This window comes from Triticum dicoccoides, chromosome 4B (assembly GCF_002162155.2).
Source record: "Triticum dicoccoides isolate Atlit2015 ecotype Zavitan chromosome 4B, WEW_v2.0, whole genome shotgun sequence".
Classification (NCBI taxonomy): Eukaryota; Viridiplantae; Streptophyta; class Magnoliopsida; order Poales; family Poaceae; genus Triticum; species Triticum dicoccoides.
Window position 1 is genome coordinate 250,027,504 of NC_041387.1, and position 13,979 is coordinate 250,041,482.

Consider the following 13,979-nt stretch of genomic DNA (forward strand, 5'->3'; position numbering starts at 1 on the left):
ATGTGGGTTTTCATAAAGCATTATTGTTCACATTACCCTTGAGGTAAAAGGTTGGGAGGTGAAACTATTAGCCCCTATCTTTCTCTATATCAGATTGAAACTTCATACCCATAAGTATTGCATGAGTGTTAGCATTGTGGAAGACTGAATGATAGTTGAGTATGTGGACTTGCTGAAAAGCTCTTATATTGACTCTTTCCGATGTTATGATAAATTGCAATTGCTTCAATGACTGAGATTATAGTTTGCTAGTTTTCAGTGAAGTTTCTGATTCATACTTTACATTGTGAATAGATTGTTACTTTAGCATAAGAAATCATATGACAATATAAATTGCTGTTCTAAGAATGATCATGATGCCCTCATGTCCGTATTTTATTTTATTGGCACCTCTATCTCTAAACATGTGCACATATTTTTCGATATCGGCTTCCGCTTGAGGACGAGCGAGGTCTAAGCTTGGGGGAGTTGATACATACATTTTGCATCATGCTTTTATATCAATATTTATTGCATTATGGGATGTTACTACACATTATGTCACAATACTTATGCCTTTTCTCTCTTATTTTACAAGGTTTACATGAAGAGGGAGAATGCCGGCAGCTGGAATTCTGGGCTGGAAAAGGAGCAAATATTAGAGACCTATTCTGCACAAATCCAAAAGTCCCGAAACTCCACGAAAATAAGTTTTGTAATATATTAAAAATATTGGGCAAAGAGAGCACCAGAGGGGGGCCACCCACCGTCCACGAGGGTGGAGGGCGCGCCCTACCCCCCTAAGCGTGCCCCTACCTCGTGGGCCACCTAGCAGCCCCCCAATTCCCATCTTCTGCTATATGGTGTCTTTTGCCCTGGAAAAATCATAAGGAAGCTTTCGGGACAAAGCGTCGCCGTCTCAAGGCGGAACCTGGGCGGAACCAATCTAGGGCTCCGGTGGAGCTATTCTGCCGGCGAAACATCCCTTCGAGAGGGGGAAATCATCGCCATCGTCATCACCAGCGATCCTCTCACCGAGAGGGGGTCAATCTCCATCAACATCTTCACCAAAACCATCTCCCCTCAAACCCTAGTTCATCTTGTGTATCCGATCTTTGTCTCAAAACCTCGGATTGGTACTTGTGGGTTGCAAGTAGTGTTGATTACTCCTTGTAGTTGATGCTAGTATGTTTATTCGGTGGAAGATCATATGTTCAGATCCTTAATGTTATTCAATACCCGTCTGATTAAGAACATGAATATGATTTGTGATTAGTTACGTTTGTTCCTGGGGACATGGGAGAAGTCTTGTTATAAGTAATAATGTGAATTTGGTATTCGTTCGATATTTTGATGAGATGTATGTTGTCTCTCCTCCACTGGTGTTATGTGAACATCGACTACATGACACTTCACCATGATTTGGGCCTAGGGGAAGGCATTGGGAAGTAATAAGTAGATGATGGGTTACTAGAGTGACAGAAGCTTAAACCCTAGTTTATGCGTTGCTTCGTAAGGGGCTGATTTGGATCCATATGTTTCATACTATGGTTTGGTTTACCTTAATTCTACTTTCATAGTTGCGGATGCTTGCGAGAGGGGTTAATCATAAGTGGGATGCTTGTCCAAGGAAGGGCAGTACCCAAGCACCGGCCCACCCACATATCAAATTATCAAAGTAACGAACGCGAATCATGTGAACATGATGAAAACTAGCTTGACAGTAATTCCCATGTGTCCTCGGGAGCACTTTGCTTTATATAAGAGTTTGTCCAGCCTTGTCCTTTGCTACAAAAAGGATTGGGCCACCTTGTCGCACCTTGTTTACTTTTGTTAATTGTTACCTATTACGAATTACCTTATCGCAAAACTATCTATTACCGATAATTTCAGTGCTTGCAGAGAATACCTTACTAAAAACCGATTGTGATTTCCTTCTGCTCCTCGTTAGGTTCGACACTCTGACTTATCGAAAGGACTACGATAGATCCCCTATACTTGTGGGTCATCATGCACCAACTTGTGCTCTAGCTATGGGCTACTTGTCTATCCTTAATTACAGCATGCAACAACCTTTATTTAATCTTCTTCTCTCAATGGCCGCATGCACACATAAGTCTACTACTTTGGAGCATTAATTATGCCATGAAGTTCCGGTTCCTCATGGTCAATGTGTAAATCTCTATATGTACAGTCTTTCAGGGACAGATGCAGTAGGTTGAGCACTTGAGCGTGAGCGTGTGTGTTGTGTCGTGTGCTGTGTGCCGCATGGATGCATGAGTGTCGCGTGCGTGCATTTTCACGTGTGAGTGTTGCATTATGCATGTATGCATGCATGCATGCATGAGGCTTTTACTCCCTCCCATTGACATGTTCATATTTCAAGCTTCATTAAAACATTGCATGCAAGAATTAAGAGAAAACTAACCAATGCATGTAAAAGTTCTGGTCATTTGTTCCTCATGCATGCATTCCAATTGATACGTTCGTAAACACAATTTTATTGAGGAAAACAAGCCCATTATTGAGTACTTTCAGAAAAAAAATCTTCGGGCACTCATCATTTACTAGTACTACCTTGGTTGATGATTTTTTTATTGACTTGTATATAAAGCTCCGTCCTGGTTTAATGTCCCCTTCGTAATTTTGACCATAAATTTAACTAATAAAGTGTCAATGCATGTCATAAAAAACTATACCATTAAAAACTATGTTCAAATATGAATCCATTGATATGATTTTTGGTGAAATGCATTAACATTTTATTAGTTAAATAGATGGTCAAAATTTGACACAAAATACTACTAGTACTCGTACATTATTGGCGCCGAGTGCCTTGGCCAATGTTTCATCTTATTGGACAGGATGAGAGTAGAGGCATAGGGATACTGTAGATAGGAAGTCTTGACGATCCATTATTCCCCATCTCGTACAGGGAGAACTATTCAACTAGTCTTCACAGTGAAGTGACAATACATGCTGTAACAGATGGGACACTTAATTAATAAGCTAAATCAGCCTTACCCAGTACTGCCATCATGTTTGCCAGTGGAGCATGCTTCCGCAAATACGCCCACGCACCTCTCTCTTCCATTAACTGGCATCACTACAAGAAATATGTCAACTAGTGACCTTCTGTCAGTGACCCTGGAAGAATTGTCATAGATCTATGACCATTTGAGACCAATTGGTCAAAAGCTATTCGGGGGGCTCCAAACCCTAAACCATTGCCACCATTTTGGTCAGAAAGGTCGTAATTTCCTTACATAAAATGGTCAGAAAGCAAACAGTGCTGGTCCGCTGCCTTATTTCTAGTTGTTAACGACCAATATAGATGGCCATAGCCTTGTAGATTGTGGTGGGTTGTGATGACTAGGCACCATCTCATCAGTTTTGCCTATGTGTCATGTCCATGTGTCAATTTTTGCCCTAGGTTGTGAAGCAACCTATATTTCTGTTATTCCAAAAATTCACAAAAAATTCTCATAAATTGTTTGGATCATATCTTCATCAAATATGTCAAAAACCTTCCTTGCCTAGTTCAAGAATAACTCAACAATATTCATTTTCCTATTCTGTTCAGAGCAGCACTTTGTGAAGGAAGTGTTATTTATATATTCTTGATTTCCCTAAAAATTTGTGAAGACATTCTTCTTAGTATATGATCATCCTCAGCCAAAACTCACGCCTAATGGCCATGTGCATTTCCCGTACCGCTAATCAAACACTTGGCTGCTAATTCAAGTTTGAGCATAGTTCGGTCTCCTCATGAGAATCTTATGTTATAATTTTCTTCATAGCACCTACCTGGAGAGTGCCCAACCCACTAGACATGCCTAGGCCACCCAGAACGCATGGCAACGCCACGGTCACGCGGTGACCACGCGGCGGCATGCGAGCGTATGCGCTCTAGAGTTGGGGCCCTCGGCCACCGTCCAAACCTCGATGTCTCGCCATCAAACCATGTATTTCTGACTAAATAGATACTTATTTACCTAGAAATGATTTTTGGAAAAAATAAAGAGCAAACTATGAGGCACCTGCAGTTAAAATTTGACCCGCTTCCAACTGAATCGACGGGAATTTGTCTTTTTCACCAGAGGTGGATCAAAACTTTTGACACCCAACCATTTTGTCAATTGTGCATTATATATGGCCTAGTATTTTAGAAAATTGATTAGGTCCAATTTTGCAACAAATATATGGTAGGTCCTTCACAAAAAAACTCATTTGGGGCACTCGAAAAAATGGAAAATGAATTTTTCGTCCAAAGAAAATGAAAAGTTCCTTAGGCAACATTGTTTGTCATTACAAGATGCACCGTTGTGCATGATATGAGGTCATTTGAACAAACTATGCCATGAATGTGGCCATAAGATTGATCATTTGGCTTGAAAGCCATGAATCTTCACACATGATAGCTCATTTCTTAGAACACTTTTTTAAAATAATTACCGTATTACAAGTTTATTATTTTTCTTAGAAACTTGGCCACATATAATGACACAATGCGAAGGTTTTCCAATTTTTTTATATTTTTTATGCCCGTTTCAAAATGCGGTCAAAACGGCGGGCCTGACCGTTCCTAGCTAGTGGTTGAATCTTGGAAATTTTTTGATGTTCCTTTGATTAAATAGATACTTATGTACCTAGAAACGATTTTTGGAAAAAATAAAGAGATAACTACGAGGTAACTATAGTTCAAATTTGACCCGCTTCCAACTGAATTGGCGGGAATTTGTCTTTTTCATGAGAGGTGGATCAAAACTTTTTACACCCAACCATTTGGTCAATTGTGGTTTAAATATGTCCTAGTATTTTAGAAAATTAATTTGGTACAATTTTGCAACAAATATAAGGTAGGTCCTTCACAAAAAAAACTCATTTCAGGCACTCAAAAAATGGAAAATGAATTTTTCGTCCAAAGAAAATGAAAAGTTCCTTAGCAACATTGTTTGTCATACCAAGATGCACCGTTGTGCACGATATGAGGTCATTTGAACAAACTATGCCATGAATGTGGCCATAAGATTGATCATTTGGCTTGAAAGCAATTGAATCTTCACACATGATAGCTCATTTCTGAGAGCACTTTTTTAAAATAATTACTGTATTACAAGTTTATTATTTTTCCTGGAAACTTGGCCACATATAATGACACAATGCGAAGGTTTTCCAATTTTTTGAATTTTTTATGCCCGTTTCAAAATGCGGTCAAAACGGCGGGCTTGACCGTTCCTAGTTAGTGGTTGAATCTTGGAATTTTTTTGATGTTTCTCTAATTAAATAAATACTTATGTACCTAGAAATGATTTTTGGAAAAAATAAAGAGATAACTACGAGGCATCTATAGTTCAAATTTGACCCACTTCCAACTGAATCGGCGGGAATTTGTCTTTTTCATGAGAGGTGGATCAAAACTTTTTACACCCAACCATTTGGTCAATTGTGGTTTAAATATATCCTAGTATTTTAGAAAATTGATTTGGTACAATTTTGCAACAAATATATGGTAGGTCCTTCACAAAAAAACTCATTTCGGGCACTCGGAAAATGGAAAATGAATTTTTCGTCCAAAGAAAATGAAAAGTTCCTTAGGCAACATTGTTTGTCATTCCAAGATGAACGCTTGTGCACGATATAAGGTCATTTGAACAAACTATGCCATGAATGTGGCCATAAGATTGATCATTTGGCTTGAAAGCCATGAATCTTCCACATGATAGCTCATTTCTGAGAACACTTTTTTAAAATAATTGCCGTATTACAAGTTTATTATTTTTCCTGGAAACTTGGTCGCATATAATGACACAATGCAAAGGTTTTCCAATTTTTTAATTTTTTTTAATTTTTTATGCCCGTTTCAAAATGCGGTCAAAACAGCGGGCTTGACCGTTCCTAGCTAGTGGTTGAATCTTGGAATTTTTTTTGATGTTTCTCTGATTAAAAGATACTTATGTACCTAGAAATGTTTTTTGAAAAAAATAAAGAGATAATTACGAGGCAACTATAGTTCAAATTTGACCTGCTTCCAGCTGAATCGGCGGGAATTTGTCTTTTTCATGAGAGGTGGATCAAAACTTTTTACACCCAACCATTTGGTCAATTGTGGTTTAAATATGTCCTAGTATTTTAGAAAATTGATTTGGTACAATTTTGCGACAATTTTTTGGTAAGCCCTTCACAAAAAAACTCATTTTGGGCACTCGAATAATGATTAAAAATAGCTACAAAGATAAAAAATTCCATGCAAACTGGCTATCATCCATAAAATATGGTCTAAATTGATACAAAATTTTAGTTGTGCCATTTTGCAAAATACTTTTGATAGCTACTTCACAAAACCCTCCTAGTTTTAGTACTTAGAAACTATTCTAAATCAAAAAAATTCTGAACCAATCAGAGCTCTTCACACGGATCACCCCCCCTTAGTCGATCTGGATCGTCCACATCCGACGGATCCAACGTCTCTCAGGTCCCCTCTCAACCCAACCCAACCCAAACCCTAGCAGCCCCCTCTCCCACATCATCGTTGCCGCCCACCCTGATCCCATCCCTTCCATCGTCTCCCTCCCAAGCCCAACCCACTTCCTCTGCCCTCTTCCTCAATCCCGTGGCTGCCGCCGGGCCTCATCTCCAGCGGCGCTGGGCTTCCCCGCCGGCGACCTCGCTGCCCTTCTCCCACACTGCTGCCGCCCCCACCCTCGCGCGCCGACGAACGGACCAATCCCAAATCCTCGAACCCTACCCGTCGCCCCGTCCCTCCGACCCGAATCCCCCTCCATGCGGCCGCACGACGGCGAGGACGACAGTGCCGACGCCGGCGAACGCGATGAGCGCCTCTTCGCGGGCATGCACTTCGCGCTCGTCGGCTTCGACCCCGCCTCCGAGTCCCAGGTGCGCCCGCCCGCCCACCTCGACGCGGTTCCCACTGCCATGCCCCCCTTTTCATTTCGGATTTTGCCGCGCAGCGCCTCGTCTCACCGGCCTGGCGACCATAGGCAGGCAGTCCACGGCCAGGATAGTGGCGTGCCCTGCCGCGACCACATACTCGCACGGCACTCGTCGCCGTCGGCGTCCCCGGAGTTGGTGCAGGAGGGGCTGGCCGGTATCCCACATCGACGTCCTCCTCCCTCTTCTCTTGCGTGACCTGGAGGAGACCAGGGCACCGCCCCATCGCGGTCGTCCTCGTTCACCTCTGCTCCAGCATCGAGGCCATCAACCTCGAGAACCCGCTCCTCAACCGCACCATCGACGGCTTCCTCAAGGTCGGCGCCGTACGCGCCCCTTCCTCCGTCCTCTTCCATCCAATGTCTGTATGTTGAAATGTGTCTGACTCTGATCCAATGTACGTGTGCAGGTCGGCGCCTGCAAGGTGGTCACTGAGGACGCCTTCGACTGCATCCACAGGGGTAACAACCACGCGCATCCCGTCTCTCCTACTCTATCTAGTATACAAACGGTGTTGTTAGCCACAAGATCTGGATTTATTTCTGCGGATGTTGGTTAAGTTTTCTTCAGGCTATTCTACTAGTTCCACTAGTAATGCACTGATAGGCAGATGATATATTCTAACCTGGAACTGACTAAATGTTCAGTACTTCGGGCTATTTCAATAGCATTGCCTAGTTTCGAGCAAACTCTCGTAGAATAACTGTAGACAAGTAGTTGGGAAGTGGGTTTATTATCAAAATGTTGATTTAGATATGATTAGTAGATACCCATGTTCCAGTAAATTGTTTTGTTCAGTTTCATGTCCCAGCAAATTAAACCATGCATCAGATTTGGGAATGAAAACAGATAGTGGCCTGCAGGCTGTAATAACAAGATATTTGTTCACTACATAATCTAGGAGCATTGCTCGAAATAATTCAGGATCCTTGTTTATACTTCAGCACTACTGGACTATTAAATTTATGTAAGCCACTATGTGACCAGTATGTGATCAAATTCTAGCGCTCTGCTTACTGTATATGAGCAGACTCTGTTTACTAGTTATTCTAATGAGGGCTATGCAGTTACTGTATATGACTCTGATCTGACGTTTTTGTTGTGTGTCTGGTTTTTCAGGATGTGGGTGGTGCAGTGGCCGCAAGAACACGCTCGGCAGCATCTAGGCCGGGTCAGGGTGGCTGACAGCGGTGGCTACTTCCTTACAAGGAATACAAGCTCGCCCGTGACTACACGACCCTCCAGGTCCCGTCTGCATGCCCGCTCCCTCCTCCCTGCCTCCTGCAGGTACCTGTTTAGGCCGCAAGCAGACCTGACATGCTTATGAGTTTAGCATATGCGCTGTGTTATGTTCAGCTTCTTATGTGTAATGGAAATGTCCTTGTGTTGCATAGTAGGCCCTGAATTATTCATGTTGCTGGCGATGAGATGACATGCTTATGAATTATTCATGTTGCTTCCTATGTAAGCTTGCTAATGAATATGATTGACTTAATGAAACTGATGTCAATGCACTTGCGCACGGTTTGCACCTGATGCTGGTTTTGCACCGATGCTGGTTTTGCCTGGATGTGCAGCAGTCGTCTTGTTTGATTGTTAATTGTTGGGTGCTAGCTAGCGTACAATTTAATTTGTCTGCATGGTTGCTTAGTGCAGCAGCACTTGGCAATGTGTAGTAGTGAGTGCACTCGCTAGTTAGCCCACTTAGCATTAGTATGATATTGAAAGACTATTGTGCCTCCTGATTTTATGCCTGTTCAATCAAACGCTGAATTTACTTGCTTTGATGTAATTCCTGGATTCCTGACTAGGGTTATCCTAGCCTATTTATTTATTGTGAGCGAGTTACTTTTTGTACCCTTTTTTAGATCATCCATTCCCTGTATCTAAGGTCTAAGCCAGTGTGTGTCCAGGTTCATTCTTTTTGTGTCCCTTTAAAAGTGTTCATATGGTGGTGTGTCATCGAATTCCAGTGTGCTGCTATTAGCCGTTGATATGCATGGTGGTGCCTGCTTATGTCTGTTCATATGTAGAATCTTTGGCTGATGTTTGTTTTGATTGATGTGCGTTCATTACAAATTCCTGAGGATGATTTGTGTTCCTCATGGCGATTAGTCTCGGACGCTACAAGCTATTCTCTATTGTGTGGTATATCCTGATTGGTGGCATTCTATGTGCCAACTTATCCTGGAAACAACACATACATTCATATGCAGTCCTCTATTATTTTTCTTTTCTCTGTGTTAAATGATCTAAATGTGCGGACCAAATGATCTCATAGTTTGAATGCACCATAGTTTTGCATAACCTTGGTACATTTACATGCACACGCATACACATTTGACTGCTGAGTGTTTGAATTATTGGAATGTGGGGGTTGGTCTATTTATTAGCATGTTCTTAAGTTTTGTGTATTTAGACTGTAACTTGTAAGATATCATTGTAGCTATAAGTATATTGCAAGTTACCAGCAGATTGTAATGGCGTCTAATTATCACTTTAATTTTCTCCCAAATGACTGTAAGTGGACTGTACGTTGTGACACCACTGATGCCAGACCTACAAACAGTAGTTTGATGGATCTGTAGTTTTTTTGGGCTGTGGTATTACGATAGTTGTAGCTCACATGTTTAAAACCAGGTCCAGTTCCAACCCGATTAGGATTGGCCTTTTAGCAGCATGGATTTACCAAGTTGGGATGTTGGGATAGTTGGATTCCTGTTGTGTCTTGTAGCACCAAATGCTAGTATGTGTTTTACTAAAGTCATCAGATAGTTAACTCACTGTGAGATATCCACACTTGTTTTGTTAACAAACATGAACTATTAAGTCATCTATTCCTGGTTGTTGCTTTTGTTCAGTATATACGTGTGCTTTCTATTCTTTTGTTCTATTCACTGTGTGAGTACAGTTTCTTGTTGGCACCAAGGTGTTTGAGATGGTCTTCTGTTGGTGCATGAGGAAGAGGAAGTGAAGTAATTGATTTGTCCACCAAGGAAGAGGAAGCGTGAAGTCTTTGATTTGTCCAGAGGGTAAGTCCTCGGTCTGTCCCACTCTTCCTTTGCTATGTGATTGTGACCTCCATGTGTTATCTACTTATCTAGACACTTTGGTTCATATACTATTCTTGTGATTTTCCAATGCTATGTCAAAAAATGAATCTGTAACCTTTAATGAATTCAATGTATGATCGTGATGAGAATGAATGAATGAATGATATCATACCAACTTGTTTTTGCCCTTGATCAGTATCATTTGTGGTAGCTCCTAAGCAACATGATCTTTTTCTTGCTCCGAGATCCCAAGTGTGGTGTTGTACTTTTGTTGTGCTTGATTGATGTACTGCTAGCTATTGTTAATTGTTACTGCCATGATGTTAACACTGCTTAGAATATGTTCTGCGCCTTAATTCTAGTAATATTTGTTATCAAAAGCAGGATTGTATTGTGAGCCATCAATTTCTTGGAGTCTGCTTAGAGCTTGTTGGCATTAGGATCGACCCCTAGCTGCTTGTGTATTTGTTTATTATTTTGTTCAATATTCTTTTCCTAGCTGTTGTATGTTTGAGGATATTGCTTTCATTCTGAATTCATAGCCATTACAATGATCGTTTCCTGTCTTTTACAGGAACTCCAGGCTCAAGAAGTTGGAAAAAGGGAACGCTTCATCTTTGTAGCTAATTATATGTTCCTGGGTGATGTGAATGGCTGTTATAGTATTTCATAGCAGCAGTTTTGTAGTTGTTCTAAATTCCTGGATGATGTGAACTATGGCATGATTGTAATATATATAATATACTCATTTTTGTCACCATTTATGAAAAATTGTGTGATTGGGGCTCTCTGGACCAAAATACTGGTTACTTTGTTGTTGATATGTCGGAAATGAAACATATACTATTTGGGCCCTAAAAAGGCCACAAATCAAACAATTCAGGAAAAATGAACAAAATTACTAAAAGAATCAATTGTGAAAAGGCGATAGCCAAGTAAATAAAAAGGCTTAGGCCCAAAAACGAAATAGATCACAAAAATGCCATGATCCATGAAATAAAAAGGCCAAATTGTTGGGCCAGGCCCATGTAGCTAGAGAAAATTAATAGAGAAAATATATAGTAAAAAGGCCGAATTGTTGGGCTAGGCCCATGTAGAAAACCGAATTGGACCGGGCTAAATCTTGTGCCACATCAGCTTGCCACGCTGAATGCCTACGTGGCCTGGGGAGGTTGCTAGTGACCAAAACGCCACAGTGGACATATTTTGGTCATAAACGTCTACGACCATTCCAGAAGAAAGGTCGCTATAGTCAGTTTACGACCGCCAGCTTTTGACCTTCTGTTTTTGGTCACAAAAAGGTCGCAAATGAAAAACCATGACCTTTCAGTGACCAATAGTGGTGGTCACAAGTTGACATATTTCTTGTAGTGCATATGGGACCTCTTGAGGTAGACCCACATGTCATCATCTTAACTATTTACACTCTGAAGGATGGTATATCCTGGTAGTAGTACTAGTAGAAATGAGATTTAATGCAATTTCGTCCCTGTCTTTCCCTCTTCTTCCTCCTATCTTTTGTTTCCTGCTCTCTTCCCCATCGTCGGCCGCACACCATTTTCCCCCACTCACTGCTTGCCCACCCGCGCCATCTTCCTTGGTAGCTCGTGCATACCATATCCCCCACTCACTGCTCGTCCACACACGCCATCTTCTTCGCACGCCCGCCCGAATCCACTTTCTCGATCGCTCGCAGGCACCGAAACCCCGACCACTCAGCGCCCTAAAAACCCTATGGCAGAACCGACTGATGCGCAGAGCCGCGATTGGAATTCCCTCCCTGATGTTCTCTGGGAGTAGATCTGCAATCGTATGGACCTGCTTAGCACCGTCCATCTGGCCGCATGCTTGATGTCTTTGTACCGTCTACTCGTCTGCAACCGGCCGGCCCTTTTCAAGACACCCTGCTTGCTGATGCCCAATCCTCACGGGTGGCCCAAACACCGACTTGACGATCCTACGGAGGTTGCCATGGTGCCCCTCGACATGTTACCACTACCCATCTACCTGTCCTTCATGCGCGGCCACTACTGGGCAGGCATGAAGGCCAATTGGGTCGTCCTCATCCACCAATCCGGTAGTCCATGGCATCTCGTGGATATCTACACCCAGCGAGAGATCACCCTTCCATCATTGGATACCACCGCCATCGAGCCTCGCGGCTCCTGCCTACGGTGCACGAGACGCATCAAGCTTTTGGTGCAGCCTCTATTTGCTGAAGGTCGTAATCACCATCAGAAGACTACATGGATTACAAGCTCATTGCCTTGTTCGACATGGGATTAGTCTATCTGGAATTCGATCCCCATACATGGTTATGGCTCATCATCAATTCTGTTGAGCCTCCATTTCTGACTGATGCTATAGTGCATGATGGCATCGTGTACGCGGTCGACGCACAGATTGACTGCCTATACTGGTGGAATCTATCCTTTTGTAATTGTTCTATCTCATCTCATATTTACCTTGTGAATACGACTGTCTGTTGATTGTTAAAAATTTAGAATAAATAGTATGTCTAAACCACATCATTGCTATATGTTCCTCTCATTTCCTAGATTTTTATGACCACACATGTTATTGTTAGAGTTGATATGAGAGCAATTGGCATCTAATGATTGTTAGAATAGATATTATGAGTATAACCTCATCACTGCTATATGTTCCTCTCATTTCCAAGATTTTTATAACCACGCATGTTATTGTTTAGAGTTGATATGAGAAAAGTACTAAGTGCTATGGTACAATATGAGTAGGCCCTGTCATAGTTGTTTTCCTCTCATTGTTACATGATGTTTGAACCATGACATATTGCTAGAATATGGAAGCCATTAGCTTATTCTTTTTAACTTGGGGTATGATTATGACCACGACATTGCAATTCTATGTCTATGATATGTGTCACTGTTATAGTAATCTTAATTCCATACATACTCTGAAAATGATTGTATATTTTTTGTCCTTTTGGTCTCCAATTTGATTTGTTGCAGCAGACGCAAATGCGCTGGCCTTCATGATTCCAGGACATAGAATCAAACCATTCAATGGGTTGTGGTTTATCGCTCCTTCAACTGACGGTGGTCATTTGATGCTCATTCACACGTATCAAATTGACCAAACCATTTCATCAAACCACATGCAGTACATTGCTTGGGGCATGTTGTGACTGTGATGGCTATGGTTGCTTCGTGTTCGAGAAAGATCCCACTCCGTTGGGCCAGGCGTATTCAACTGGAGGCCGGTTTACAGCCTCGGCAACCACTCCATGTTCCTCGGGCTCAATTATCCGATCATCCAACCAATCATCGATCATATCACCGGCTATGATTACCATGCTATGCAACTTCCATTCTCCAAGGGGAACTCTGTTTACACATAAACCATGTGTTTCATGAATCACCATATCCAGAGATTCATCGACACAGCTTGTTGCCAGGTAATATTCAGTGTGTGAAAGGCATCAAGCTTCCATGCAATGAATGGCTTCTGCAAACCCGACATGCGGCGATGTGCCTCATGCCAAGAGCAAATATGCATAACTTGATTCGTACTGATATCTAGACTGAGCCATGTATCCTGCTGCCGTAGCATGATCCCTTTTATTGGATATAATGTACTATATATATAAATATATATATATATATATATATATATATATATATCAGAATAATATTCTGATCACAACATGAACTTCCCGAGTAACGGGCCTAACCTTCCCCGAGTACAAGGTTGAACTTCAGCTAAAAAGAGTCCAAATGGGGCTTGCGATATACCATTGGAAAGCTATGAACACCAGTATCATGACTCAAGTTGAATTTTTGGCAAAATGTAAGCGGTTTAAGAGCAGTTTTGAAAACCGTTTTTCCTTTATACAAAAAACCTGAATTGTATTTTCGATCACATTTCTAAACCATTTATCGGAATGACGCAAATAATATGGCGTTGGAAAGCTGCTCCAAAACCGCTCCTTCCACATGTTGAAAGTTTTCTCTAATT

General features: G+C 41.7%; 1 non-coding gene across 1 annotated transcript; it reads left to right on the top strand.

The window, feature by feature from the left end:
* The first annotated feature begins 9,004 nt into the window (after positions 1-9,004).
* Positions 9,005-9,138, top strand: LOC119296589. Its single transcript, XR_005145317.1, has one exon. It is a non-coding gene; the product is annotated as a small nucleolar RNA snoR80 (small nucleolar RNA).
* Positions 9,139-13,979: the final 4,841 nt, after the last annotated feature.